Raw genomic sequence first — 7,723 nt, forward strand, 5'->3', positions numbered from 1 at the left:
TGTGAGGCAGGAACTATTGAGGACTTGCTTACCCTGTCTTGGCAGAGTTTGGCCATCAACTCTGCCTGTATCCAAGCTTGCCCATTTTTATGCAGAATTCTGTCTGTGGCAGAAATGAGGACATTTTGCCCAGTGGCTGGTTTGCCACATTTGAAGCCATCTCCATAAAAGATGTTTTCTACAAGATTGACAAATACAATTAGCCAAAACACCATGAATGTAACATTCATATAATCCATGATTGTTTTGTGGTTCTTCTTGCTGTATGTAGTTTTTTAAATTTATGTGTAGTAATATAAATGTGTATGCCAAAAATAAAATAAAACCTTTAGAAGAAAAAAAAAAGGATGAAAATGAACTGCTAAGCCAAAAAAAAAAAAAAAAGTAGTCTCTCAAAAATACATACTAAAAGATACAGTTAAGATTCACAGAGGATCGTTATGTGAAGATGACGATGAAGCCAAACCTATTAGGCACAAATATACCTCACACAATCACTTTTACAAAGGAGATAGAAGTCTAGCTGTTAACAGTGAGTGGGTTGCTCCTTCTATGGAGAGTGATTTTGGATGAAGACACAGAGACATTGGGAAGACTAGAGCACTCTAGCTGAGACGAGGCTGTCTCTGCACTGAGGTAGTGGGCACCCAATCCCTGGTATATTTTGGAAGTTGATTTATTGATAGCTTGAGTGTAATGATAAGTACACAGAGTTCTGGCTGGATTGTCCAACGGATGGTTGTATGAGAAGGGAATGGGCTTACAGAAGGGAATGCTGATGGCAAGATACAACAGAACAACAAATTAAAGGCACTATTGTGTGTGCTTTGAGTATGCATGAATCCCTCTAGTTCATTAAATGTTTGTCCCCCACATATAGGTTCTTGAATAACGATGTCTTCCCATAGGCTCATGTAGTTGAACACTTTGTCCCCAGTTGGCATTGCTGTTTGGGAAGGTTTGGAGTGTTGTACTTTCAGAGGACATACATCACTGTAAGTGGCTGTGAGGTTCTCAAAGATTCACACCATTTCCAATGCACTTTCTGTTTTATGTTTGTGGTTCAACGCATGAGGGCTCAGCCTCTGCTCCAGCTGCCATGCCTGTCACTTCATCTGATGGCCATGACGGGACTCTCATCCCTCTAGAACTGTAAGCCCAACTAAACAGTTTCTTCTATAAGTTGCTTTGGGTGTGGTATTTTATGGCAGCAATAAAAAAGTAACTAAGGCAATGCAAGTACCTTTAAATTTAGGATATTAAAGATTTAAAAAAGAAATAATTTTGACTCCTAAGAAAGAAGGCAAGCCATCTCAGACAGGTTTTGTGAGTAAGATTTTTTTTCCCTCCGAGAATTTAGATTTGTTAGTAACTTATAAAAATGGATCCTCTACCCACTTCTCTGTTGGTGCAGTTCTAGCTGAAACCATCTTAGACAAACCACTGTAGGGCACTTAAGTAAGAGAAGAATAAATAGTGTTCATTTAATTATTGATGAGCCATCCATTCCCTTGTTGAGAGCGGACCCCTCAAATAGAATCTTTTACTTAAATGTCTTTCTAATGGAGCAATAATGTGTGCAAGCAAATGTCAGTAAACCATGCTGCAGGAGGAGCTAGCAAACGGACAGCATTTATTCATGCTGTAAGTTCCATTTTCTCAGATGGACCTATAGATCCTCCTTGAAAATTATCGTCATTAAATGAACTGTGTCTTAGCACCTTTACCAATGAATGGAATGGGGTTTCTATGATGTGTATTTGTTCTTGGAAAAATTTAAATCCATATTAAACTTTATATTTTGTTATAAGAATTCAGGTCTCCTATATTCTAATTTATATACAGAGCATTCCCTTTTGAAGGTATTATTTTCTTATTTTTAACAACTGGTGGTTTAGGAAAATGTCTATGGATTCCTCTGACATTTTTCAAGTAGCTCTGGACATTTTTCATGCAAGACCTACAATTGATAGGGCTGATAGATTTCCATAGGCTTTCTTTGTCCCAGTGCACTCCTGCACCTCTCTCTGCCCCAGTGCAGTCCTGCACCTCTCTCTGCCCCAGTGCACTCCTGCACCTCTCTCTGCCCCAGTGCACTCCTGCATCTCTCTCTGTCTCAGTGCTCTCCTGCACCTCTCTCTGCCCCAGTGCACTCTTGCATCTCTCTCTGCTCCAGTGCTCTCCTGCATCTCTCTCTGCCCCAATGCACTCCTGCATCTCTCTCTGCCCCAGTGCACTCCTGCATCTCTCTCTGCCCCAGTGCACTCCTGCATCTCTCTCTGTCTCAGTGCTCTCCTGCACCTCTCTCTGCCCCAGTGCTCTCCTGCATCTCTCTCTGCCCCAGTGCACTCCTGCACCTCTCTCTGCCCCAGTGCTCTCCTGCACCTCTCTCTGCCCCAGTGCTCTCCTGCATCTCTCTCTGCCCCAGTGCTCTCCTGCACCTCTTTCTGCCCCAGTGCACTCCTGCATCTCTCTCTGCTCCAGTGCTCTCCTGCACCTTTCTCTGCCCCAGTGCTCTCCTGCACCTCTCTCTGCCCCAGTGCTCTCCTGCATCTCTCTCTGCCCCAGTGCACTCCTGCATCTCTCTCTGCCCCAGTGCTCTCCTGCACCTCTCTCTGCCCCAGTGCACTCCTGCATCTCTCTCTGCCCCAGTGCTCTCCTGCACCTCTCTCTGCCCCAGTGCACTCCTGCACCTCTCTCTGCCCCAGTGCAGTCCTGCACCTCTCTCTGCCCCAGTGCACTCCTGCACCTCTCTCTGCCCCAGTGCACTCCTGCATCTCTCTCTGTCTCAGTGCTCTCCTGCACCTCTCTCTGCCCCAGTGCACTCTTGCATCTCTCTCTGCTCCAGTGCTCTCCTGCATCTCTCTCTGCCCCAATGCACTCCTGCATCTCTCTCTGCCCCAGTGCACTCCTGCATCTCTCTCTGCCCCAGTGCACTCCTGCATCTCTCTCTGTCTCAGTGCTCTCCTGCACCTCTCTCTGCCCCAGTGCTCTCCTGCATCTCTCTCTGCCCCAGTGCACTCCTGCACCTCTCTCTGCCCCAGTGCTCTCCTGCACCTCTCTCTGCCCCAGTGCTCTCCTGCATCTCTCTCTGCCCCAGTGCTCTCCTGCACCTCTTTCTGCCCCAGTGCACTCCTGCATCTCTCTCTGCTCCAGTGCTCTCCTGCACCTTTCTCTGCCCCAGTGCTCTCCTGCACCTCTCTCTGCCCCAGTGCTCTCCTGCATCTCTCTCTGCCCCAGTGCACTCCTGCATCTCTCTCTGCCCCAGTGCTCTCCTGCACCTCTCTCTGCCCCAGTGCACTCCTGCATCTCTCTCTGCCCCAGTGCTCTCCTGCACCTCTCTCTGCCCCAGTGCACTCCTGCACCTCTCTCTGCCCCAGTGCACTCCTGCATCTCTCTCTGCCCCAGTGCTCTCCTGCACCTCTCTCTGCCCCAGTGCTCTCCTGCATCTCTCTCTGCCCCAATGTACTCCTGCATCTCTCATTGCAATCCATGTTCTAATTTGAAAGGATTGCTTTCCTACTTTCTGAATACAAATGCAATTACCTACATCCTCATCTTTCCTTATATATATATTTTTTCTGTTGTGAAAATGACTTTATTTCTTTCTTCCTCTCCTAAACTGTTTTTAAAAAGACTTAACATTACAAATTGCCTATGTTGTCAAAATTTTCCAAACTTTGCCCCAAGGCTTCTGTGGTACCTTCCTTACTTGGGTTTGGTCAAACCTCTTTTCTTCCATTTTCTTCACCCCATGAGTCAATAGAGGAAAGCCACTGTTTTGCTCAAATTGGTATGCATATCACGTAGCAAAGTGCTTAACAACGGGCACTTTAGTCTTCCCAGCTGCTGTAATAAAATACACAGACTTGGAGTTGTCTACAGCACAAATTTATTTTCTCAGAGATCTAGAGGGCAGTAGCCCAAGATCCTTGTACCTGCAAGATTGATTCAAGGTTTCTTACAAGGAAACCCCTTCTTGCTTTCTCTCACATAGTGCTGTCTTTGCTTTGGTGTGTGTAGTAGGGGAAGAGTGGTGGACAGAAATGGTGTGTGTGTGTGTGTGTGTGTGTGTGTGTGTGTGTGTGTGTGTGTGAATCTTGTTTCTTTTTCCTATAAGGACACTCTTCCAGTAGAAATGAGGCAGGAAGTAAGGGGAAAAGGCCCATGGTTAAAAACTGCAAGTTGCTCACATTTATTTTGGTGAGAACAGACACTGGAATTGAGAGGAAGATTAAAGACTAAAATCACAAAGTCTGGAGCATTGGAAAATATGAATAAAATGACATGTATCTCAGCTTGAGATAGACAAGTTAGGTACATAAGAGGAGGGACTCTGGGCAAGGCAGCTGACTCTTTCAAATCCTTGAGGCTCTGTTGTCCTTCTATGTATCCTTTCTTCTAATAGAGCTAATTGTAAAGGGCTAAATCATAAGTAAGAATAGCTTGTAGCAAGGCTGGACTTGCTGCAGGGAAGAGAACCCAGACCATGAGATAGACAAGGACCTAAATATGAAGCAGCAAAGAATGACTGTAGCTGTATCCTGGTGGCTCCAGCTAAGTTAACCCTCTGCCTGGAAAAGCTGTATGTCCATCATGAAAATGTGAAGTAGAACAGAGCTTAGCATAATCAACAGCTCTTGGGACTTCTGCAAGGTCAGACGGTAGTTAACACCAATCAAATGACTAACAGCTAGCAGACAGTCAAAGGCAATAAGTAATAAGAAAGGAATCAGAGATGGACACAGGGAGGCCTCACACATCTAACTGAGTCGGCAGCACATGGACAGCACATGACCAACCATCTATCTCCCTGAATGGGCCAGGGAAAGGCAGAAAGTAGTAGAGCCTCCATTGACTCAGTCCTTGGTAGCCCAAAGAATGAACCAATGTCAATAGAGGTTACCCCAGCCTTCATCTGGTATCTGCCCTTGCCCTATAAAATTCCTAAGCAAAGAAAATTCAATAGCTTTTTTCCCCCTTGGAATCACCTTTTTCTCATTTCTGCTTGATTTCTCTCCCCCTCCTCCCTCAGTTTCTCTCTGTTCTCCAATAATGCTTGATTATAACGAAGCCTGCCTCTGCTGTGAATACTCCAATGGAATTCTGAGTTTTTCATTTTAACTGATGTAAGACAGAAACTAGGAGCTACTGTCTCAGGCTGAGCTTTGATGAACCTGAGTATCTGAAATCTTAGATCCTTGGGTCATATAAGCTGGGCGATGAAATATTTGGTTCTACTGAAATACTCGGCCCCAGAATCCAGTCCCATGGTTTAACCTTCATTACTTTTGGTTTTTTGTTTATTTTGAGACAGGATCTCACTACGTAGCCCTGGCTGGCATAGAACTTGCTATGTAGACCATGGTGGTATGGTCTTGAACTCACAAAGGTCTGTCTGCCTCTGTCTCCCAAGTACCGGGATGAGAGGCACGTGCCACCACACCAGGCCTAACTGTAATTATATACAAACTCATCTCTATTCATGGATTTGGGTGGGCCTTTATCAATTAGCAAGACAAATGGGTTGTAAGAGCCAGAGGATGGAGGTGTGGGGCAGGCTGCTGAACAGCAGCCATGACCTGATTGATACACTCATGATGTAATTGACATCATGGTCAGCAGCATAAGGCCAGTACAACACTGAGCCTATCAACTTTTCATCAAAGAAGTAGGATTGATTCGTGACTCCTCACCACTTCCTGAGGGACTCTGTTAGTTCCTTTCCTATGCCTGTGACAAAAGGCAATGACCAAGGCAACTTCTAAAAGAAAGGACTTAATTCTGGGCTCACGGTTCCAGAAGCAGACAGGCAGACATGGTTCTAGAAAAGAAGCTGAGAGCTTACATCTCATCCACAAGCACAAGGCAGAAGAAGAGCTAACTGGGAATGGCCAGAGGTTTTGAAACCTCAATGGCCACCAGTGGTCATACAACTCTTCCAACAAGGCCACACCTTCTAGCCCTTCCCAAATAGTCCCACCATCTGGGGACCAAGTACTAAAATGTCTGAACGTGTAGGAGTTGTTTTCATTTGAAACAACACGAGCACTATTGTCATTTGATGGTGACTGGGAGAACAGGTGCCATTTTCTTCTTTGATGAAGGTACCGATTAGCTGCCCATGCCTTAGTAAATAATCTACTCCCTGTGGTGTTGCAGACAAGCCTTCTCTAACTCAGTGATTCTCACTCACACAAAAAGTATATGAAAGTAAGAATGGAACTTATTAGAAGAAGGATTTCAACAGAAAAAAAAAAAAGAAATGAGATAGGAGAAGAGGGAGAGAAAACAACAATAAAAACAAATCAGTCATATGAATGTATGAACGTATGAATGTACAAAAATGTAATAATTTTAAAAGATTATCTTCAAAGCAGGTGCATTTGAGGTTAGAGCTCCTACAAGTAAGCCTTATTATAGATAGTATTGAGTGAATAAAATTAATTCTCAGAGATGTTAATTTCAATTGTTTGCTGATGTCTTAACTTCTTTACAAACATAAAAAGCACCAGTGAACAGCTACATGGACATGTTAGGATGGAAAGGTTCAGCTGAAGTGATTCTTTGGACTTATTGACACTAGAGTGTAATGAGCTGATTGGTTGGCTATCCTAGTGGCTGGGTGCACTCACAGTCCCATTTAGACAGAGGATGGATTCTTCATTAATGGTATGGGGGAAGGGACCTGAGAAAAGAGAGGGGAAACTGGGAAATAAGAAAGACAAGTATAAGGAAAGTATGGTGATGCCCATCTGTAACCCAAAAGCAGAAGAAGCTAACACAGATGGTTCCGATAAACTTGAGATTGGCTTGGGCTACATGGTGATTTCCAGGCCAGCTTAGAAAACAAAGCGCCAAAAGAATGAAAATACAGGTATGAGCTGAGGATTTAGCTCTCTGGCTCTGAGTTGAACACACACACACACACACACACACACACACACACACACACACACATACACACACACCTGCACGCTCGGGAGGCAATGAGACAGACATTAGCCTTTCAAGTCAGGTTTTTGGGCTGCTACAGCTCCACCTTTTTGGCTCTAGCTAACCACCCATCTGTGATTTGTCTATAATATTTGTTAAATAAGGGCTGTAGTATCACTCACCTTTAACACTGTGGATATTAACAGTTATTGTTAAACACATATCCTAGTTTATGGATACAGGAATCATTATGAAAAACAATAAATTTTAATGACCAAACTTATTTTATTGCAAGGATGTAAAGTTGTGTCAACATATGCAAATCGGCAAATGGAATTTAATGCATGAACAGACCTGAGCACACTTGTGATGTCGTCATCTCAGCAGACACCAAAAAAGCCTTTGACAAATTTCAACATTTTTTTTTTAAGGATAGAAAGTTGGACTACACTAGGAAGAGAAGGTGCATGCCTTAACATAATGACAAAACTACAGCCAACACAATAGGAAATGGGGGAAAACTGAGAGCATTTGTCCTGAGTGTCTCTGGAATGAGACAACCCAAAACTCTGCATGTGCACAATTCAACATAGATCAGAGATCTGAATCCGAAGTGAAACTGCTGGGTTGGGGGGAAGCAAACACACTAAGACACAGGCTTAGGCAAGAATCTTCTAATAAAGACTCCAGCAGCACAGCAAATAATCACAGGAGTTGACACACTGCAGAGCAAAAGAAAAAAGCATGAGAGTGAAGAGACAGCCACAGGATAGGAAAACAAAGTCTT

This window comes from Acomys minous (assembly GCF_964271855.1).
Source record: "Acomys minous genome assembly, chromosome: 3".
Taxonomy (NCBI): Eukaryota; Metazoa; Chordata; class Mammalia; order Rodentia; family Muridae; genus Acomys; species Acomys minous.